At 39.1% G+C, this 24,550-nt stretch overlaps 1 protein-coding gene across 1 annotated transcript in view; it reads right to left on the reverse strand.

Moving 5' to 3' along the window:
- CELF2 (CUGBP Elav-like family member 2) overlaps positions 1 to 21,120 on the reverse strand; it is a 553,335-nt gene extending 532,215 nt beyond the window's left edge. Inside the window, exon 1 of the mRNA XM_071552839.1 lies at positions 21,089 to 21,120. The gene's annotated coding sequence lies outside the window, so the exon portion shown is untranslated. The remainder of the gene's footprint in view (positions 1 to 21,088) is intronic.
- Positions 21,121 to 24,550: the final 3,430 nt, after the last annotated feature.

Genomic DNA, 24,550 nt, shown 5'->3' on the forward strand with positions numbered 1-24,550 from the left:
GGACAGTCATTTCCCAGAAAACTCTGCAGAGCAGAGGATTTGCTTTAAATGCCATTTCAAGGGGTTCTCCAAATACAAAATATTTAATCCCTTCTTGCCTGTCCACATCCCCCTCCCACCCCACAAACTGCTGTGTGACCCGCAGAATTTATGAAGCCAAACTCCCTGCAGATTTGCATCTGTGTTGTGCCCTGGGCCTGTTCCAACTAATGTATGGGCTGGTCCTCCCTGTGGAATCTTGGCAGGTAGGAGTCACTGTGATTAGTCCTGGCTTTTGTGCATGCAAACCCAGTTGTTGGTGCAAAATATAGTGTGGCTGTCAAACTGGGCTGAGGTCTCTCATGGACTCAGGCATTACTGGCGGCCTGGAGGACAAGCAGTTATCATATAAGCCTTATACTCTAAAAAAGACCAAGATAAAGGTTATCTCTGTCTGCAAGACAAAAATACAGATTTTTTTCTTGAGGGATTTGGCTCAGTAGTGAAGTTTTCAGGTTTGAGTTGACACAAATTTCTGCAATCAGTCAAGTAGCTGGGTAGCAAACAGCTTGGCCATTTCAGAAAACGTAGGGGATTAAAATAATTGACCTTGGGATGAAACCATAACCAGCCCAAGCTTTTCTTGCCTAAGGAGACATGAACTCATTTCCTGAACTGAAACTCCCATATTTTCCACAATCTAGTAGACTACCAAACCAATCAGCCACATTTTTACTTTGGGATGACTGCTTTTTACCCAAATGAGATATTTACAGTTATCATTTCTGTTGAAATCAATAAAAAAATATTTCTTTGGCAATGCAAACTCATACTGTTTAGAAATTTCCAGCAATGTTGTGGCTGAAGGTCAGTTCACACAGCATTTGGTCTGTGTTGATGCTGCTTTCAGGTTGAGAACTTCAATCTTTACACCACAGCAACTGAGGAACCATGTGTCTAGACAGGATGTGGTCACTGCTAAGTTGAGTTCAAGTTGATGTGAAGATCTAAAGCTCTTTCATATTAATTTTATTCGGGGAAACAAAACAAAAGCCTAATGGTCACAGCACCAAGCCTGTCAGAGTTAAAGAATCATTTGGGCAACACTCTCAGGCATATGATGTGATTCTTGAGCTTGACCTGTGCAGTAATTGAAGTGATGATCCTTGTGGGTCCCTTCTAACCTGTGGTCATAGGCAGAGGACTAACAAGACTGATGAGTGTAAAACAAATTGAAAAATGTCAAATAATGAAATGATATGGATTATGTCAACTAAGCCTACACTCACTCCCTAGGCAATCATCTGAGTAAACAGACTGAGTGCCAGGCACTAAATGGGTTAAAATTACTGGGGCAGCCAAAATTACTTTGTGTGGCAGAAGCTTCAGTCCCTCTTAGTTAATGGGGACTGTTAGCAGATGGATCCCAACTGATCTCTAGTGGTAGGACACAGGAAGGAGCGAAGAAGAAATAAAACAGTCACAGGCACAAAACCCATGGCTTTATACATCAAGTCCTACATCCTAAAGCAAATTGGAAGTCAGTGCAAGCTGCACTGAATTGGTGTAATGTGTGTTGTTCGCCACTTCTGCTAAGTAAGCGATCAATATATTTACTCCCTGGATAGAATACAATCTTGCTGTTGTGACAGTGCTACCTCCACTAAGTCTGTGAAGAAAAATGACTCCATGGAGTCTGTGATCCCTATCTGGGCAGAGCCTCCATTCTTTGGAAGATATTTTTAAAGATAACTGAAAATCATAAAAAAACAGACTTACTGAACATTTGCAGTGCACTAAAGCCAAGAAATTCAGACGCACAATAAAAATTCAATGGCTAGTGATTAGCCCAATCTATTTCACTGAGATAATGCCAAGTTATCTGGCTGGTTTCAGCAGCATGCAGCACTTCTGCAACCCTTACATGCAGCAGACAGAGTTTTGGATGAATTTATATGAAATTCAGTTTTTTTCTGAAATTTCTTTTATATATATTGTTAAAGGAAAATCTTACCTTGTGAAGGTGAGGGATTTTTGTTTGTTTGTTTTTAGTTTTGCTGTTCATGCTTATCTGACTAAGCATGGCATAAGTATCTGGCTTTATTTTAATGCTACAAATGCAAATTCATCTACTTACAGAGCTCAGGTTCAGGCTAATCAGTCAATTGTAGTCACAAGATACTTTTATATCTCATTAGCTATTGAGAAGGGAAAGAAGAAAGGAAGATGGGAACCATGAGGAATGGATGCTGACTTCCAGCTAGAAGTGAAAAGAATCATGGTGATGAGGCATATTTTTACAAGCCTACAGCTTGGCTATGAATTTTCTGTATGCCATAGGACAGCATGGGAAGTTGAGAGAAACAGAAGCAAATAATCTCTTTGCTGGGAATCTCTTCAAGGACTTCGGAAAATCATGGCAAAACCTGCCTAAAGGAATATTCTACTTTTTTTGACCATTGCAGTTTGTTAGTGGGAGATTAATGAGAAGAGTTTGAAGCAGAAGATTAATGTGGTCTATTCTTATATCCTGCTCCCCTCCTCATAAATCTCCCATTATTACATATGCACTAAAGCAGCACGTTGCTTCACCTTCTCTGAGACACAAGTCCACCAACAGCTCTCTTTCATTTGCTCCTCTGAGCTTCCCAGAGGTCAAATTTCAAATAATCCCTACTGCCCTCCAAACTGATACTGTCTTCCCTTCCATCAGTGCCTTACCACCACTAATGGACAGAGAGGCCAAGAAGGAAAAAAAATCAGACTCATGGAAATATCCTCTTTGGATCAATTCTTGATCTGACTGCATAGATATTGGAATACAGTGTGGAAATCAACTGGAATAATGAAAAATTAGTAAGATTTTGGTATTTGCTTCTTTGTCACAGTTGTCTCCTTTTCGTCTTGGGACAGCTAGCCTGTTTTTTCATTCTTCAGCTCTCACTCTAAAGAAGTCTGAGTTAACATCACAGATGGCCACCACCACCTCAGCTGTCAAAGGGAGTGCACCCAGAAGAGGAAGAGCTGACAGCCTAGGTGGACTCTCATGTGCTTTGGCACAACTTCAGGAAGCCCAAATACACAGGAGAGCAGACACAGCCGTCTAAGCACTTCATCATTATGGACAGCCTGCGTTCCCACAGCGTGCCTGGGAGAAGAAATCATAGCTGTATTTTGATGTTATACAAAGATAAAGAACCAGCTAGATTAAGTGATTTATTTAGGGTCACTCAGAACACCTCTAGTTGAATCAGAAACAGAGCTTCAGTACCTGGAGCTCTGCTCCAGTTAGCAGCCATATCTGCCCAGGTGACAGACTACACTTTCACTCCACAGAATAACAAAATCAACTCTCCTGAATACACCCTGTTAGAAATGTTGTCCCCTGTAGCAAGATTGCAAGAGATTCACAAGCCTCCTACGTGCACAGAGACCAGAGCAACCCTGCCAAATACTATCCTAAATTATTCTTGTGTAAAATTTGTTGGGTACAGAAAAGGAACGGTAGAAAAGGTGGAAGGAGATGAGCTGTTCTTGAAAGTTTTTCTTATTATGCAAACAGAGAGTCCAAAGATTTTCCAGGGAATTGTTGTGTTAAATAGCCACAGTTGTAAATGGTGAATTCATAAATGAATACAAATGTGTAGCTGTCATAACTGGCAGATGACACTTCCTGAAGGATAAGCTTGTACTCTTCCCTAGCGAAGGCGGCATGCAAGAGTTTCATCTCCTGAGACTTCTAATGTACAAATTCTTTGGCAATTCTTCCTAAGGCAGAACTGTTTTTAATTTAGAAGACGTCAACCTACTTGTACTAGTGGGAGAAATTAATAAGCCAAGGATGCAGGTCGGCTGTACTGTAATACTGAGTAGATATGTCTCCATTAATTGCAGGATTGTCTGTGCTCACTTAAAAGCTGTTCTGTCTCAGAGCTTGATCCCGTTGCTTGTGCTCAGATAAAATTCCCTCGAGCTTCTAACACCTTTTCTGTTGCTGACCCCTCAGAGATGGGTTTGTTTCATGTCTGCATGTATCTCATGCTGAACCATATATTTCTTCTCTGTGTATAGCACAGATATGAATATAGATAACCATATGTCCTCTAATACTAAGCTCCATTTGCATTAATCTGTCCTAGACATTTAGAAAGGCAATTAAAGCAAAGAGAATCTAAAAGCTATATTCAAGGACTTGGACTGTAAACAGATCTTTGGATCTAATATTTTCTCATGGCTGCTTTAACCAGCCTCTACATGGGACATCATCAAAATCAACTTTCTCCCCTGGCCAGACATGGGCACTTCATGCTGCCTGAGTAGAGCCTTGATGAACAGGGTGCAGTAAGGCTATGCCAAACAAACAAACAAAGTTGGTGTCCATTCATATTTCAACCCTCAGCCTGATACTTTTCTACCAACTTTATGACCCTCCTCTACCTCAACTCATCCAAAGGCCCTGTGCAGGAGAAACAGGGCATTTACTGGAATTACCAATTCATCTTGCAAGTTGGAGGAAAAACCTGGTCTAAAGGATGAGATGCAGTGTTTAGGCTGCCAGATATTCTTGCAGATTTACAATGTGTACATGTACATGAGACTAACCAAAGTCCTTTAGTTTTCTGTTTCCACTTCTTTTCATAATTATTCCACCCCAGTAAGCAATCTATTGTCTGCTGGACTGACTTATCCCCCACATTTAGTAACTCTATTCATGCTATTAAGTGAATGATGCTCTCTAAATACCAGGTACGTATTATATACAATTAGGCTTCTTAAATCTGTTAAGGTAAGAAAAACTTGCCAGAATTAATGCTGTGCTCTCCACACATATCCTATGTAAATGTTTCTATATAAAATCAAATTTAAAAAAAAGAAAAAAGAAAAAAAAAAGAAAAAAAAAGGAGAGTAAAAAAAAGCACTTTATTCTTCAGTGGAATTCTGTACAGTGCAGCACACTCCTAGACAGTGGGCATGGGTATTTTTTGCAGTGATTGTCTTTTATTTCTGAATAGGGAGGAAGTTTTCCCCTGTGTACAAAAGCAGCAGATATTAAATTTCGGATGGTGCTGTATTTAGGAATAGAATTCTCAAAGTGAACTAACATCAGAAATTCACCAAGAGGTTTTGTTTAGGAGGTGAGTACCTTCTACCAGCTTAAGTATTCTTAAGACTAGCTCACATAAATAGAAAACATGCTATATTAAGTTGCAGTCAGTAGTCTTAGTATTATTTAGGTATTTGTTTTAACTGAAGTTGAATTGAAATTTCTAGTCAGGTTTCAATCTTGAGTAGCTTAAAATACAGTCATTGAAACTACCCCAGATTCCAACTGATATCAATAAAATGATTTTTTGCTTGTTTGATTGGCTTGGTTTCTGGCCCCTGGAAAAATTCTGAATAAATGTTGGCAGCTCTTGGGGGCAGGGAACAGTGTTACAGCATAACCTTCCACATGTTAATTAAAAAAAAGCCCTTATGGAACTTTCTTCTTTAAGCTATAAGTTGTCCGAAGGAGACACAATCAGTGAAATCATGAAAATTAACTGTATTCTCTTTAAAAACCAGACCAACCTATCTGGCCTGAAATTATTTGAGGAACAGAGGGAATTTCACACTCTTAAGCAGGAGCTTACCATTGACTTATATCCTTTTATATGCCAAAAGGACAGTGTGGTCTAGTATTTGAGATGACACCAGACCAAGACTCAGATGTTTCACTGAATTATTTATAACCTGGGACAGATACACCTGCTCTCCTTGCCTTTCTCACTTCCCACTCTTTGTATGTCACTCTTTTTTCAACAGGACACTTTTTGGTGCAGATTTCTTTCTTTCTGTATCACACCAAGCACCAAAACCATGTTGGCTTTAAGCAGAAACTCTAAAACAGGAATGTCAACCATTAGCAACATCTACTATGCAGTACAAATGGCTGCAAAATGGTACATAGCAAAGTAATGTAGAAAAAAATAATTTGAGATATTTAAGGTTCAGAAAATTTGATGATTCAGTCTAATTGGGTGCATTAAACAAACTATATTCAAGGGACATGCTCCTGGCATGCTGTAAAAGTCTTCTTTTTCCCTTTTTAAAATGAGAAATCTAGTTAATTAAATTTACTTACTAAACAGCTTGCATTGTAACAGCAGAAAATGACAGATGTCTTTCATAAAATTAGTCATATTGTGGTAATTTTCCCCTTTTCCCCAACCATTGTGAGATTATGGGCATATTTTCTCCTGTTAAAAAGCTATCTGTCATAATTGCTAACAATTCCACGCAAAAATGTTCTGAAAGAAAAGGTGATCTGTGTGAAATGTAGAAAAGTTTTTCTGTGACATGTTTTCTTATTGCCACTTTAGTCTGTGGCCTGTTAGCTGCTTGCAGAATATTGCATAATTTTAATGGCTTATACTTATAAAGGCCAATCATGTATTAATTCATTTGGTATTCATTGAGAGACCTTTAATCATGATGGATTAATTTATTATAAATGCGGATATAATGTGTTATTTCATAATATCACTACTGTAATTTAGCAATTAAACAGTCTGTTATTATTTCAATCACTGCCCAGATCTGTATCATGATACAATGTTTTGCTCCACGGTGAATTATTTTACATTACATATAGGACAATGGATTTTTTCTTTTTTTTTTTTTGAGACTAAACCTTTGGGGAAGCAAAACTATATAAGATAATACTTGGTTCTGATATTCTGCTTTGTCTCTGAGATGATTCATCCTAAATACTTAGAGCCAGCTAGTCAGAGGCTTGTGATGATTACAGGTCTGATCCAAAGCTGGTTGAAGTCAATGATGCACTCAGCATCTCAGACCCTATTGTGAGTGAGAGGGGTGTAAATACTTAGCAGGAAAAGGATGTGGAGAGTACAAAAATCAGGCAGGCACACCAATTAAATGCAATCTGAGATAATAAGTCGAAATGGTTAGATACAAGAAAATTTAACCTGTTGTTGAAAACTGAGCAAGACTCCATGAGTCCTGACCTGTACTCCTGCCCACTAGACAGACAAATATAGAGCTTTCCAAAGGGCCTGGGATGAGGCTGTTATACATCCATTCTTAAACTGTATTCTTTCACAATTCTTATGCCTTTCAATTCAGAAGAGGAATTGGGGCACATTTATGTAGATTCAATTTTACCAATGTTAGATGTCCAAATGTTACTATGACCCACATAGAATTGCCCCATGGAGAACCTGGATCAGAAGTATAATTTCCATATGACAGATGTGCAAACTTTGCTGCTTGGAGAAGAGATACCTTGCTTTGGTACCTACAGTAAGTGTGGAAAGATAAGATGTAGAATTTTTGGAAAATGTCACTCAACCATTTCTCTTTGTTCTAACCACTTGGCCTAATTTCTTTCTCCAGCATGTGCTGTTGTCATGTTGGAATTGACACCATATCAGGATAACTGCACCACTTACCAAATATTCTAAAGGGAGAGAGGAAAAGGTAGTGGAAGTTGCCAAGTCTGTATCTCTGACTGGACACTAGAGAACAAATTGATCTGTTACTTGGAGCTCATTTTTTAACCTCTCTCTATTGACATTTAAGTAACTGATTCTTCTCCATCATTGTTAGCTGTCTTTTTTCCTGCCTGTCAAGAGCTTGCTAAATTAAGATTCACAACCCAGGATAGTTTTCATATGAACCTAAAAGGAGTCAATATGTTTACTTAGATAAATGGTTATTTTACAAGGTAGTGTAAAATGCATAATTTTCTGTGGTATATAAAGCCATGAAGCACAATTCATCATGAGTGACTCATTTAATCTCTGATGTATCACTGGATGCCTTCTTCAAAGAGCAATCTGGAATAAGTGATTCATATTAGAAGATCTGGGAAAAAGCTGCACAGAGAGCAAGTGAAGAGATCAGAATCAAAATGATGATAATGTATCTTCAACCATATGACAGAGATCACAAAATCCTGTTAAATCCTCTGGTGTGTTGCCCTCCCTCTTCAGGATTCACCCCCTCAAGAGCATTTTCTGCTGCTTTCCCTTCTCACATTTGGACTGGATAACAGAGCTATCTGCAACTGGAGATGAGGAGCACTTTTACAGGCTAGCAAATCTACTAGAACCAATGGTTTTAATCTCTCCTTGGCTACGGAATCAAAGCCAAGTTCTCTGCAGGTGCAAATAGGATCTGCTCCACTGCCTTAGGTGGAGTTTCACTCATTTACACCATTAAAGAATTTGGCACTGAGGATGTTGAGATCAAAAGGTTCCAGTTGGCAAGGAGATGTGCGGAAGAGAATCTGTCTGGGGAAATATTCAGAGAAGACTTATCTATCCTGTGAAAAGAGGACTTACCTCACCTCAGAGGACTCTGGTATTGATAAATCCAATTTATTTTAAATTTTGGGACTTCTCTTTTGACCCTGTTAATTCTAAACTGGCCAGTTTGGGAAGCCTGCCAAAACTCTGCACAAGGAAAACACAGTGGTGTGTCCCTCTATGTGCATTTTCACATCATCCTATTATATGCATATTTTGTTTTTATTTTCCACTGACATAACACTTACTGGTAGTCTGTAGAGTTCATTTAATATAACCAGGAATGGAATATCTCCTGCCATAGCTGCTTGCACAACACATACCAAAAGAAGTATCATTATTAGTAGATGTGCCTGCATGAAGCCACTACTTGATTGCCAGGAGCAATTTCCACCTAATTTGGAATTCCTGCATATGCAATAAAACCTCTGCCATTATTGTTTCAGAGACAACTAAGAAAGATCTGTTTATTTGTTAATAACAATTTTGGAAAATACAGGAAGTAGTGAAATATCAAGGCTCAATTAGAAATATTATCAAAACTAACATTTTAGGTAAGTAGAATAACACAACCCTCACTCCCTCACCCTCTCTTGCTCTAGTAAATATATGCATCTGACTTTTCCAAAGGGACTGCATCAGTATATTTACACTTTTCTATCTTTGGATGCTTGTTCAGAGTCCAATTTGCTCCTGGACAAGGGCATATTGATGAGTACCTGGTGTGTTTATTTGGATGGACGTGCTTGGTCTGAAAGCCAGCTCCACTCCAGCAGCCCTCACCAGTTCTCAACAGCTCAGTGGCAACAGCCAGCTTTCTTTCCTCTAAGGAAGGCACAATTCCTGCCTCTGCCTATACCACTTCAGGTAGCAGGAGGATTCTTCACCAGGGGTGCACCAGAGTTGCACCACATTAGATCAGTGTTCTGTGTCCATCAGTGGTCCACAGTGGATGCCTAGGACAGGCTGTAAAAGTAAACATAGCTTAGAGTGCTTTTTCATCTTCCTAAACTTCCTGGTTCATGGATGTTCTGTAGATATATCAACACTTGAAATTTTTATGGCTCAGGTTAGGGATATACCTTTTTGTTTGGAAACATCCTATATGATGTGTACAGACACCTGCTAGCAATTATTCCCACCTCATCTTTTCAGGTTTGCATGTGGCTGAAGTTCAAATCAGAGACTGTGAGTACTCTGGGGAGGAGTGTCCTTTTGTTCTGTGTTTCTATTAGTTATGTCTATATTAATAAAAGAAGACCAGGGATATGGCTTAGGCACTATTGCCTGAGCCTTCAAAGAGCTTTGGTTGATAGTCTGGTTCTTTCCAGAACTTTGGGTGGTGCCAAATAACACTCCCCAGAAAACTCAAGCTTGGGTTGAGGGACAGCAGGTGCCAGAGAAAGGTTGGAGGCTGACAGTTCTGCCTGGTCTGCAGGGAGTGTGTGCAGATGAGTATGATTTGCACCCCAGCAATAGCACATGTGGCTACAGAGTGGTCCTTGACTGTTCTCTTCATAGTACTGACAGAACCATAGAGGTCCACAAGTATTGACCATGAAATAACATGAACCACTCTCATCAGAACTTTCAAAATCAATTTCATTACCTGCCTAAGAACAAGTTTTCTTGCTCTGGAAAATTAATTTTAAGACAAAGAATGAAGCTGCATAAAGAAACTTGGAGGCATAGAGCATCTTTTGAGTCAAGATGTTCCCCAAACTAGTTTTGCAGCACGTTAGAATTAGTTCCTTTTGAAGTGTTTCTTGTTCTGTTTCAATGACATTTGTTCTATCCTGATGTATTTTGTGAAAGTTACTCACGGAAATACATTTGTATAAGATAAACCACTACTAAGGGTCATAGATTTCCATTTTTATTTTAATAAAATCTTTGAAGACTAATTCATACAATTTGTGAATCACACTTCAGGAGAAAGACTTGCCAGGGGTTTTTAATAGTTTGAGGTATGAAGTTGATTGGAAATAACAGAAAAAAGAATTTCTTCTGTAGGCTCACTCTTATATTCAACCAAAGATACGTAGCTACATCACAAAAGCATATTCTTTTACTGATGAGAGAAAAACATAAAGAAAATTAAACTATAACAACATTTTTCTGGTTTATGGTGCTCAGATTTTCCTCACATACAGAAGAGGTTGATTATCCTTACTCTAAGATATACAGTTTTTGATTAGATAAACACATTGATGGTGGTATTTCCATTTTTTGCAAAAGGTGGTTATCTGTGCAGTAAATTATGAAATGTCCTGAAAGGCAAGAAAAATGTATCTGAAGAAAAGGAGTACAAGGACAGATTATTGCCTTCCAGAAAATCACTTTATTGGCTTATTTGAAATCAGAATTTTCAATTCTACTACAAAGAAGCAGCAACTGGATCATTGTATGCTAGCAGCTAGAACTGGGTAGGTACAATATAGAACCCTTCAGATGTCTAATGCTCACATCCTTTATCATATCTCTTACTACCTGTCTGTATAAAACTTTGAACTACCCATGTATATAAGCTAGTTTGAAACCTCTAAAACAAGACAGGATGTTTTGATGCAAGGATACAGTTGACCTATACTACAGCCTTACAGAAAATGGTTATCCTTAGTGTAGGAATTCCTGGCTGAAATAATTTTGTCAGTGTGATGCTAAAAATTGTACATGTTGGATCAGTAACTTCTGTCATCCTTAAAGATTAGTCATGCTTTAGAGACTATTATTTGCCATTCTGGGGCAGATGCTCAACAGACTTCAAGGGATCACTCTGATTTATATCAGCAGAAGGTCTGGCAGACTTATGTGAATGGAACTGAAGTTGTTCTCAAGATACAAAAAAACTGAAATGAGTGCAAATGTAACTAAACCCTACATTTAAATGTAGTTCTGATGTGGGTATAAGTACACTTGTGTGCCCAAAACAAGATAGTTTCTGGGTTTGTTAAAGTGTGGCTATTTTTCCTTTATTCATAATTCATTTATTAATAAAGATTTCAGCTGTGGTACAGTCTTTATCCTACCATAACAGGAGCTCCTGGCTTCATCACTGGAGCAACCCACATGATGAATATGAGCTGAAGAATAGAAGCCAAATCCTTCTAGGCTCTGTATATTTGTGCATGCCAGAAAAATTATGGCCAGCCGAAGGAGCAGGAGATGGAAAGTAGCCACCTCTGTTTTGGCTCTTCTCAAAGTCCACTGAGGCCACTGTGCAGGCCTTTATACTTGGACCTACATAAGTACCTTCTGAAGTTGGATACAGGAATTGAGGGGCAACAGAGACTGCTTATTTATGAGTTACTTAGCCATCCCTCATGAAGCAGTTGCCATAAGGCATAGCCTCAGTGCAGCTTATTCATACTCCTGGCAAAAGTTATCCTCATGGGGAGCTGTGCTTTCAGATGCTGCTGGCCAGAAAACGGGAATACTTTACTGCTTCTCTCACAGAGTGTGAGTACATTCACTCTGGGGGCAGTTTTAGCATTTGGCCATATGCCTGGACATCATTACTATTGGGCACTTACACTGAACACAACCATGCTGACCAAAGTCTGTACTGAAAAGATTACATTCTCCCAAACCAATATTTTCAATTTGGCCCTCATGCTTCTGACAGCAGGAAACTTTTGGAAACACCATAGGCTGTGTTTGCTGTGAACAGCATTACCTGAAAAAATCCTGGTGAATGTCACAGGTTGCATGAAAGCAAGAGAATACAGAAATGCAGTACCCTCTAGTGAAATGGGATGGGCTGAAGCGAACAGTTAAACAATGTGCTCCACATGGTACAAAAGCTCAAACTGCCTTTAAGCAGCTCTTCTAAGAAAGCGTCTGGTTAAAGAGTTTGGTGAGAACCAGCAGAACTTACTTTCAATACAGAGAAGAATATTTTCCTGCTTATACTACAGCTTTTTGTAAATATAAAAATATTCTACTTGGAAATGGGACTGACAACAGGCAGCAACACCATGTGTGAGTGTACCCTGAATCTAAAAGGGGAGAGAGCTTTGAGTTTCAAGCTGCAAGTATTCCGATTCATGTCACAACTGCAGTAAAATGTTTTTCTATATCTGGCCATAAAGAAGTATAAAGCAGCTGAAAAAATTCGTACAAATCTGAATATCATCAAAGGTGTTGGATTTCCAGAAACTGTACTTGTTAGTTGGCTTGTCAGAGGCATTAAAAACATGATGATACTTCAGCAACAAAATATTTTCTTACTCACTGAGCTTAAAACACTTCTTGGGTTGCAGTGGCTTCCATGGGACTATTCTCATACCATAATCTTAAGCACATAATTAAGGGCATAACTGGATCAGTGCCTGAAAAAGCAATGCTGATTTCTGTTGAATGCACATTATGTTAGAGACCATTTGTAAGCTCATTAAAATGAACAGAAAGGATCCAGCAGACGCTGGACCAAGCCTTGTCTCAGGACTTTCAGCAGAGAAACAACGTTGCCTCTTGTTTACGCTTTCACAGGTCACTGAGTTCCCAGACTTTGAGTCATTGATTACATCGTATTATCAGTGAAGTTAGAGATTTGCTGTCAGCTTAAACGGGTACAGGATAGGACACGAAGAAATAAACAGCAGAATCATGTACAATTTGTGATTCTGGGTATTGGGAACCTAAATAATAAACAGAAAAGCAGGCATGCTCATGAATTCATAGACACAGACTAGCCTCAGCTATAGTGCACTGTGTGTGCCATGCAATGTGGGAATGTACATTGCATTTCTTTGGAACAGACCTGAATATGACTCTTCCTCTGCCTCCCCTTCCCTCAATGCCCAGACTAATAAATCTCCCATTTGTCTCACCTGTAGTTACAATAAAGCTGTTCTCAACGGTGTTAACATCTGCCGTGGTCATTCTTCTGGGGTAAGAAAGGCAGAGCATTTTCATTGCTCATTCATTTGTGAACACTAGTTAAGTAAAGCTGTCACTTGTGTCCAATTATGGGTGAGGATTTTATAGCACAGTTTCCTTCCTAAAGCTAAACCGACATGGCCAAGCCCCATTTTATAGACATTCTTAAATTCTTCCAAGCCATGTTTAAAATCCTTATGCTCAGAGATGGCAGGTGCCATGTGTTTTCACAGCTACACTAACAAATGCAATTTTGTGGCAACTTGACCATGCCAGTGAAGCAGTAAATTTCTGTAATCTCTATGGTTAAGAATTTCACACAGGACTTTGCTGGAAATATGTAAAGCCCATTAGTACAGGAGCACGATGAAGATAAAATTAAAATACCTTTACAGTAAAAGCCAAAAAAGAGAGTAAATTCTGGGGATTTTTTTCTGCTGCTAGAGCAATGAAACATGTCAGAGGAAAATGCTGAAATAGAAAAAAAAAGCTTCACTGGGCTCTCCCAGCTTACACTTCAAATGACTGCCACCAGTTTAGGGGAGAAGCAGTAATTTGTCTTACACAAATGCTAACAGAGGCTTATCCTAATGCATAGGATGTGAAACTTTATAAATGTCTTTTTCTAAACCCTTTCTTTTTGTTACAGTTCACACATTGTCCTCACAAATGTTTTTGCAGGCCTAGGGAGATGGTAGCCAAAACTTTCTTAGTCCCTGGCACGTGAGAGTTGCAGTGGTGTATCCACACCAGTCGTTGGCTGGTTCTCTCATGAGATCTGCAGTTACCAGCATGAGCTTTGCTGCTGGAACTGAGACCCCTTGGTGTTACTCAGGGCTGCCACAGACCCCCAGCTCCAGCATCTCAGGCACCCTGTGGGTTGGGAGCACATTGCAGAGCCAGAGGCTCTGTGCAGAACCATTGGATCTCAATCTGCTTTGGTAAGGGATCTACGCTAAAAAATGGGACTAATACCACTTTTTACTTTCCCCAACTCCTTATGAAACTCCTCAGGACTCCACAGTAAGTCTGAGGGTTACCACTGTCAGAGGACAGTTTTATACACTGAGACAGAGCCAGGACTGAGTTTCTGGTCTCCAGCATTTCCTGAAACAGGAGATTTTGCAAGAGAGGATCTCAAACGAAAACCATCAGGTAAATCCTGCACAAATTCATACACTAGTTTGTTGTTGTTTTTTAATTTTTTTTGGTGTTTTCTGACCTCTAAGTCATTTCAGCAGATATTTCCCAGATTTCCTATAAAATCATATGAGTTATAGATTTTTTTTCTTTAAAAGAGAAAGATGTGATTCCAGCATAATCACCTCACTCCAGAGACTGGATTGTATGGAAAATAAAGGAAACAACCTGCTCAGAATGCGACACTAGCCAGGGAGAGGACTGGATTATGGATTGCTCACAGATTTCTTAATGAGATTTTACCACAGGGTTTGGACAAAACTCCTGAAGAGCACAGATCAAACAGGAAAACATCTTTGAATGCTTATAGTTTGTTGTGCCACAGAAGTGTTTTGAAAGATACACTTAGCAGCTCACTCAATCTCTTAAGACTTCACGCAAGCATGCAAGGTTGGGGAGATCAGCTCACCTGCTTCTGCACGCTGTGTGGCTGCACTGACGCTAAAAAGGCTATTCAGAGAGTAGCCCTTTGAAGTCAGTGGACTTTTGTCATTGATTTTGAGAGGCCCAGGATTTCATTTGCAGTGTGTAAGGTTAAGCATGTGTGTAAGTCCTGGCAGGATCACAGCTTAAATGTGTAAACCTGTTCAGCAAGAGTACCCAGCCTTTAATGTCCTGTGAATGTGGTCTCTCTCATTTTGTGACACTGGGGAGGCAGCCTTTGCTCTTCATTCAAGCACAAAAGCTTCATTTAGTATGCATATGTCCTTCATAATTGCATGGGACTTATGGTACAGAAAAAGAAAGATGTTAGTAGAGCTGGAAGCTGCTTATTAATGGAGTGCCTATGGAAAACATTGACTGCATCAGATTGATTAAGAGCCACTTTTAATCTATACTTCTGTCTCTTGTTATCCAAGATGCAGGCACAGGGCCATTTGGATTGCTCAGTGTGTCAGTGGCTTGCACAGTGCTTATACATTAATCTCTGAAAACAGCAAATATGTGAGAGACCGAATCCTGTGTTCAGAGCTCCTTTATTAGGTGAGCAGTTCTATTGTGTAGAAACACATTGTCTGCATGCTGCCAAATCCAGATATTCTCCTTGTTTGAATAAAGAATATTTCTGCAAAACATTGCAGAACCCAGGTTCAGAATAGTGCTACCTCAATAATGTCTGATGATCATAGAATCATTCATGTTGGAAATCAAGATCACCAAGTCACAGCTTCTTTGACTGAATATTACTGTGCCCACCAAACCATATTGTGAAGTGGATCATCAGCTGAGGGGATGATCAAAAACATTTTATGCTTAAAGGAATGGTAAAATCCAATTTCTTTGACTTAAACCAAACCTACACTTAATCTTCAGGATGCGGAATGTTACCTAAGTGAAGAGAGAAATGAATCCTAAGGGAGACCATGTTTGTCTGATGTAGAGTGTGTTCATATTGCTGACTGTCTGATCTATATTGCTGACTGTCTTATCTATCTAGTGTGGTCTTATTTGTTCAACAGTCATACTGTGTATTTATATATATATAAATATTAATTATGTACTGACACATTTGCTTTTTAAATTAATCAGATTTTCCTTGGATATAAACCTGGCTGGGATGCTGGTTATGGTCATCTTTAGGTATCACTTCCTTTAGACCTTGTGTATAAAGCTTCTCTGAGTCTGGTTCCCTCTGCTGCTTTCAATCCTCAGTTCAAGTGGGCTGTGAGCCCATCAGCAACACCTACAACCCTACACGCCACATACTGTGTACTTGGGCATGAAAACAAAAGTCTGGGGCCAAGTACAGGGCCGAGAGGACACAATTAGTTCCTCCACAAGTGGACAGGTGAGATGCAGAAGTGAAGTATATTGTAACATTTGGGAGACAGGGAACTCTCGGCAGCATATACTTTCAGCACCATAAATGCAGGTTTAGCTGTAAAAAACTAGGAAGTCAAATTGTCTGTCTGAAAGATTTCAAATGCTCATAGCTTTCTCTGGATAAGGGAATTTACATCAGGAGCATCAATTCATTATAAATTAGGTAGACTTCATACTCATGGAATTTCCTGAATTTTATATTTTTTAAAGTGTCGCAGTGTAACTTTTAAATGCCAGTGGCCTGCTAAGCAGAACAAATGAACCAATCACAGCACCTCCTTTCACTAGATCAGTTCAGCCTAATAAAATTAACCGTGAGGAACAAGATTAATTGGACGTTAAACACATTGCCTGGAATGCACTTGTGACAGCTTCCCCCCAGCAGCCCTGGAGGACTAATGATATATGTGAGTGACATTATGTCAGTGATATATGTGTGTGTCTATGGAATGCAGTCCTAACTCTCCTAGGATTAGCCTTGTTTTAAGCCCACTGCCAGGCATATGAGGCTTGGTAAGTCAATAGTACTATAACTTTTTTTCAAGGCATGTAATTTACAAGAGTTTTAAGTCCTCTGTCTTCATGATGTAGTTGCAAGAGATGTCTAAATTTAGGAAATCAGCAATATGGTCAATTAAGAAAATTTGAGGAGGAGAGGCGATTAAATGATCCGAGTTTTGAATGCAGACTTCTTCAGTGGGATTGAAAGAAAATGGATATTTAAAATAGGTCAGATAAGTCACACCCTGAAAGCACCTGCTTGGTTTCTCTGACTGTAATGACAGCCAGAGGTGGTTTGCTCAGATGTAAGTGTCTACACCATAAGTATTTTAATTTGGATAAGATGAATTCTACCCCTTGTGCCCAAATGCCATGAACAGAGAACACCTATATGGATAATACAGGAGCAGTTGAAGGTTCCAGGTTGAAAAAGCAAATTAAAGAAAATCCATATGCAGAGGTTTTGGGTTGCTCCCACTTTGTTTCCACCCCTAAGAAAGGTGACAATACATATCTTTAACAGTGTGAGTAAGAAAGATGTGGCTCCAAGAACTCTCAGAGCACATCAGCCTTAGGGCAGGAGGTGTTATCAAGTACCCACAAGCCATGGGACACATAAAACAAACAAGAAAGATTTTGGGTGATGATAATAGTCTAGAACTGAGCACTCTGGGCCTCTAATTCCCTTTTCACTTTGTTTCCTTCTTGCTAATATTTTACCCTTTACATTAATAGATAAATTATTTATTTATGTTCTTAATTGATGTCTAGTGATCTGATAAACTCTGCACTCTACTGCCTTTGGAGTGATGAGAGCAATTAGGAAGTATTAAATTATTTTTGGAGTTTTCTGTACCCTACACTGAGTTAGAAGCCCCAAGGAGCCTGCAATGGACCACATGCACATGACAAGGTGATGAAGAACATGTGATTGGCTTCCAGGCTTGTGGAAGTGTGTTGTGGCAAGTGTTGGCCCAGTATGTTATCCATCAGATAGTGGGGGAGGATCTGAGTCTTGGGGTCACTCTGAGCCCATGTACAATGTTCTTGCTTCATTTGGTGATGCAGAGCTTCAAGAGTGGATCCTGCTGAAGGAAGACCATAGCTAATGTGTTAAATGAAATGGAAACATGGCAAGTCTCTTATAATGCCATAAATAATTTCCAGTTAGAAGAGAAATTTAAGAGCCTTTTATTACTAGAATGAAAATAAATAATCCTCAGAGGTTAAAATCTAAGAATTTTGCCATGACCCTATGATATTTGAACTCACCTGACCAGAAATGTAATTCTAGTAAATAATCCCATTCAGGAAAAAGATGCTATGACATATTCTTTAGTACTCTTTCAGAGTCCTGAAAAAAATCTTGGAATTTGGCTTCTCCCAGGAGAAATCAACTGATGAAATCCCATCATTATTGCCCATGGCAAGTCTGTGATTTACCCTAATTTTACCTGCTGTGTGCAACTCAGACTTGCAGTGACTTCATATGGAACGTTAGAGATGCAGAAGAAATACAGAATTATGCCAGCTTTTTCACATAAAGGAATCTCATAGTTTTGTTGTCAAAGTTTCTAATCATAAAATTTATTTAATATTTTATTAATAGGAGGGGAGGGAAGATGCCAAAACTTAGGATATTTAACAAGTAAGATAATGGCTGATTTCTGATTGGTTGACAGGACCCTAATAATAAAACTCATAATTTTATACTACATTCCTCTAGTGATGATAGAAATTCTTTGTGCATAATAGCACCATTTCTATTCAGGAATCTTGTTAACAGTTGTAAACTCAGATTATCATTTTTATTAGCCTAGTGTTTTCTTATTTCTCTGTTACTGACAGGAAATTACAGCAAGTTTTCTGGCTTGTTTTTTTTTTTGTGTGTTACAATGAAAGCAGTTGCATTCAACTAGAAATTTTCAAGCATTGAATAGAAGACAGTATTGCTAGAAGCCAACAGCAATTTAAAGTGCACAGATTAATTAAAAATAAATATGTTTAAAGACTAACTTCAAAGAGGTTATGGACTGGTAGAATAGTGTAGGTGCTGGGGTTTTTTTGTTTTTGTTTTGTTTTGGTTTGGGTTTTTTGTTGGCTTTTTTTTTGGTAGTACAGATACTGGCTGTTTTATACTTTAGGAACAAATTCTTGCCACCAAACTCAGCATCTAAACTTGGCTGTACCTTTTCCCTATTGCCTCATAACAGTAACTCTGACATCACCTCTGTGACCAAAGACCACTGGCTGTATCCACGCTCTCCCTCTCTGCGGCCTCACCCATTGCTGAGATACCCACCATGGTCAGTGGGAACCAAACACCGTGGACTTCTCATGACTTTGGATGATTAGGAAGTTCAGATGAGAGTATTGGTGGTTGTTTCACCCTATTAGGGCACTTGAGCATTGTAAAAACACTGTTTCTAAGAGAATGTGAGACTATAGCAGCATAATTTACCGACAACAGCCTACAGTTTATTCATATTACCTCAGATACGCTTCTAACTGTCAGTTGATACTGAGTGAATAAAAACTTATTTCCATAACAAGAACCCTGAATTCAACCCTTTTCTTCTCTGGTTATAAATGGATGGGAGTTCAGGATTACAAGAGACAAAGCCTAATTTTCTGGGCCTTGCAGACCTTGGTGTTGGGGTGGGGGAAGGCAAGTTGTCAGGGCAAAAGCAAGATGTGGGAGCAATGACCTCATTTCACAAGACACCAACATTTTCTGCACAAGTGAAGTAAACCTTCAAAAAAGTATCACAGTGCTTGAAACTGAGGCTTAAATAGGGAGAATTTCTACAAGTGCAGCACCCTTAACCCTCTGCCCTCACAAAGTTGTGAAAGCATGTGATTTTCCATATGGCATTGGCACATCCTCTCCTTTCCTCAAGGTACACGAAACGGACTCTGTGTTAAATCCGACTGCTCGTCATCTCTGCTCTCCTTGCACAACTTCTCTCATGCAACACACTATGCATGAAGCAAAACAGACCCTAGAGTCTGGAAAGTCTGATGTATTAATCTGCAGATTGTTAATTTCACACCATCTTTAAAATAAAATAAGGCAAAAAGCTCTCAAGGAGTGAGAGGACTGAATCACACTGGTTGTCTAACTCCATTCAATTTCTCTATAAATTCCCATCCTATGCTCAAAAAGTTTTCATCAGCATGACCACAAACCTGTGAACAACTAATTGTAAGAGTAGTGTTGATTGTATACTACAGTAAAAGCTACATAATCCAGTCTTAATTGCAAGAAGAACTAATTGCAGTTAGAAAAAGAGAGCGAGTTCAGCAGTGATAAGGTCCAGTCCTGCCAGTATTCAGCAGTTTCCTCTTAAATACAGGACAAGCTCAGCCTTCCTGTTGATTTCAGTAGGTTTGTAGCATTTAATACTTGGCAGAATTAGATTCAGAAAACCTGAAGAAAGCATGTCATCTTGTAAGTTGTATAGGGGTAAACACAAAGGAAAATCAAAACACATCTCATTTGCTAAAAAAAAATAAAATGATAAAATATTAGTATCAGAAAAAGACTAGAAAGGAGACCTTAGAAATCAGGGGACTTGCAAGGCAGGAATTGCAACATGTATGATACAGATCTGAGTGTATCTGGTAGGCTTGTATTCATAGGAAATGATCCACAGCAACAAACTCATTCTTTACAAAAGCAACTCTTGATATTCCATCTCAAAGTTTGTCAGCTTCTTGCAATTAGCTACTAGAAAGCTATGACAAGGTATGAAGTGGAACATCCCTTCCCCCCTTCTCCAGAAGAGCAATGCAAGGGACAGCAAGAACTTTACCCAGCACTGGACAACAATAAATCCTGGACACGCTGACCCTGCTTGAGGGAAGTGGAACAATATTTATTTATTATTTTAAAAAGTTTCAGTGTTCCACTTCTCTGCCTAATAAACAACTGAACAGGCACGGTGATACCCAAGACCATCTCCTCCACCCCCATCTCCACCCCCCTGTCGTATCAGTGCTTCAGGCAACATTCAGAGGGAAAAAAAAAAATCACACACACAAACCCCCCAACTCAAGTATCTGTTGTGATAGGAGCATGGAACAGTAACCAAAAAACAATCAAGTCCTCATTGTCATAGTGCGACAATCACAGCATCACTTCTGTTGAGCAAATAATCAATTCACAGAGAGAAAAGCATCATGAGGACAGACACGAAAGCTGTTATTACCCATTTTAAGTAATAGGAGAAGGTCACATATCAAGCAGTTACACCTTTTCATTACATCCTAACCCTCCACAGCAGGGGAACCACACTTATGACTGCGTTAGATATACAAAAGCTTTCAGCTCCAAAAAAGGAGAAGAAAGGATAAGGAGAGGAAAAAAAATTAAATTAAATTCATCTTACCAGCACGTTACAGCACCAACTTGCTTAAAGGAACGTTGCCTTTACAGGTTTCTCTTTTTAATTATCCTGGAAGCAGAAGAGGGAAAAAAAAGAAGACGACGAAGCAGGGTTGTTAAATTAGCGTGTGCTCGAATCTTTTCAGTTTGTCGCAGAGTAGAAAAATACCAAAAAAAAAAAAAAGGGAAAAAAGAAAAAAAGAAAGGGCACGCAAAGAAAGAAAAAAAGCAAAAGAAAGCTCAGTAATTTAAATTTGCTGTCAGTTCAGGCAGCATTGCTCTGTCCCGCCCCTCTTCCCACTGGGTTCTACTACCTGCAGGGCTGCAACTGACAGCTACTGTGCAAACAAAAAAAAAGGCAAAAAGCATGCTGGGACCATGCTGTCTGCTGTCTGAGTCTCTCTCCACTTCTGATGACTGAAAATCATTAGTGGAAAGGTTCTGTTGTTGTTTGCTGGGATTTTTAAGTTAGGCTCTTTGCATGAAATTTAATTTATTTTTAATTGATGCGACGCTACACGTGACAGAAACTGGTGGTTGTGTTTCATAGCTCTCCTCGGGGTGGAAACGAACCTGCACAGATTGATTTTAATAGTGTGGTACATGGAGAATATACGTAGACTTTACTGTGCTGCACTTTGCGGGCACGCAGACAACCCTCCCTGTAACACCTTGTACAAAAATTCTTATTTGAATGGAAAGTCAGAAAAACATTTCAAGGGAAAGCAGTTAAAACTCAGGCAGTGAAAAAAAAATGGCCAGTATTGTTTTTGCTCTGCTTTTAAGTTTTCTTTCTAAACTTTTTCAAATCATTTTTGATAACAAAAAGTAACAGAACTCAGAGGCATAATGAGCCACCGGCACAACAGTCGTGTGAAAAGGATGAACTAATAATCCCAGTACATAAAAAGCTGCTTTTATCCAGATGTTTGAAACCATTTTTGACAGTCTGTGCTAGTGACTATTATCAGACTGCATTCATCATATGAGTGTGAAGTATTTGATGAAACCTAACAAGAAAACAAGTACAAAAGTTATAAATGCCTGTTTTTTTAATAGATAACTATTTTAATTGTTGCTAACAGGCTTGTAGTAACAGGGTTAAAACAATCCTCCCAAACCAAAACCACCATAATGTATAACTTCTATATATAAAAGTATTCACCAAAATATGGTTCCTGCCTAATTCTAAAATAAAATTAAAAGAGTGAAATGATGTTTTTCTTAATACTTTAGTAGTAATTGCCTGGATTATACCACAGTAAACATGCAACATTTGTATTCAGTTATTGCTCTACTTATGTGTGTAACCATAAAATAAAAAGCTGAAATGTTTAAACTTAATTGAATTAATCTTTGTTTTACTCGAAGTTTGCCATTTACACTGGAAGAGACACGTGCATGATGAGCATGCCTGCCATAGACAATTGGCTTCTAAACAGATTTTTGAAAACTTTGCAGAAAGTAATTGCTGCTGTGCTTGCATCCCTTCTGCAGCTTTCACTTGTCAAATAGACCTGATAAGATGATTTCTACCACCAGGAGCTGCACAACAGGGCTCAAGATCTGCCCTACACTCTCTAAGGCTCCTGTTCATGAACACACCCATATGTCCTAGTTCAGCAGGAGGGATCAGCTAACCCTGTGTGGGGGTGATCAAAGCTGTGTATTCTACCCCCTCTATTCATTCCCCAAGGACAATGGGCCATTAGCAGCAGCTGCCTAGGGAGCCGTTATCACCTTCACACCCAGCCTGAGGGGGGCGGAGCTGCTAATGGGCCATCAACAGCTCAACACCCCCTGGCTCCCAGAGTTAATCACCCATTGTGTGAGTCCCCGCCCAGGGGGAGGGACTGAGTGCTCCTTGAGGGTACATAAGTGGTGGGTAAGAAGACCTTGGGAACCTCTTGTCGGATCCAGAGTAGCAGCAGGACCTTGACAGCAGGAGATCACCGCTCTCGCCCAGACCACAGCCCTCGCCTGCACCAACAGGTTTTTCTTTTCCTTTTGCTCTGGACTTGGGGGAGCCACAGGGGTCTCAGCACAAGGGCAAACAAACCCCCTTGGGTTTGTGCCCCAGGACACTGGGTTATACTGCTGGGGTATTGTGAGTTGAAAGCAATCTCCCTTGTGTGTCAGTGTTGTTATTGTAGTATTATTATTAAATTTTAGGTCTGACTTATAATCTCTCTCGTGGTGAGTTCATTTCCCCTGCTGGTTCACCTTTAAACCAGCACACCATGATAAACTGGTACCACAGTCAACTTTCAAGTTGTTTTTCTCTCTTTTAAAGCCTCCAGACCCTTTTAAGAAGTGACAACCTGAAGCCATTTCTGCTGCTGGTGGAAATCTCCACTCTTCCGGATATGAGGATTAAACTGGCATAGATGAGAACCACCTCTTTGCAAAGTTCTCCAAGATCTCTTAGAGGGCTTATGTTGTCTAGAAAAAAATTTGGATATCCCTTGTGGATTCAGTATCACTATAGAGGGAAAGACTGTATAGGTAGTTGTCATAAAAATGGAATTACATGAAGACAGGGACCATATTTAGGAAGAAGTGCAACAGTAGATTCCCCAAGAAGTCACAGTAAAAATGCAGCATTTTTCAACTGGAATTTAATCTCATTTACACATGTATGGCTTTAAAGCCTCATTTTTATGCTAGTAAAATGTTTTAGTATAAATTTTCATCCAAGTTCAGTGCATCCTGATTCCCTGTCCTCTGTTTTAACCTGAAAACATTCCTTCTTTTTGTTTCTTGTTAAGAAATAAAAATGGTAAAAGATTAAAAAAAAGTGTTCTTGATGATTTGACAGAATTTAATCCTTATTTTGGTATCTTCTTATACTTATACACACACAGATGATGACTTTCAAAATTCCACTAAATCCAACTAAGTTAGTATCCTTCTATATCTCCTTCAAAAAGTCAAGGGAGGACTGGTTTTAATGCACTTGGCATTTTAAGCAAGGCACTCAGACCTTCCAGACAAATAATTGAACTTTGCCTTTAAAAGAATACTGCAGTGCACTAAATAACAAAAGCTAAAAAAGCTGAATTTAGCAAGGAGATACTTTCAAGGAAGCAATTTGACTAATTGGTTGAGAAAATGCACAAAAGCTCATAAAATGAAACATTTATATAAACATCTTACTTGTGCTACTAACTTGAAATAAAAATAGTGGTAAAATGAACTATTAAAATCAACATTTTCTCCTGTAATGTAGGACATGAGAAGACACAAGAACAAACATTGAGGCGTTTAAAAGAAGTTGGTGGAATTTTCATTCATTTCAGGTTTTTAGTGATGCTCTATGTTAATATCAACCATTCAATGTCTCTATTAATATCAAATTTTGATTAATGGTCATGGACTTTGGACTGTAGAAGTAAGTTAGGTATTATAGAGAAAAAATAAGCACCCAGAGGACACAATTCATAGAACATGGAACATTTTGGGTTGA

This window comes from Pithys albifrons, chromosome 3, assembly GCF_047495875.1.
Source record: "Pithys albifrons albifrons isolate INPA30051 chromosome 3, PitAlb_v1, whole genome shotgun sequence".
NCBI lineage: Eukaryota > Metazoa > Chordata > Aves > Passeriformes > Thamnophilidae > Pithys > Pithys albifrons.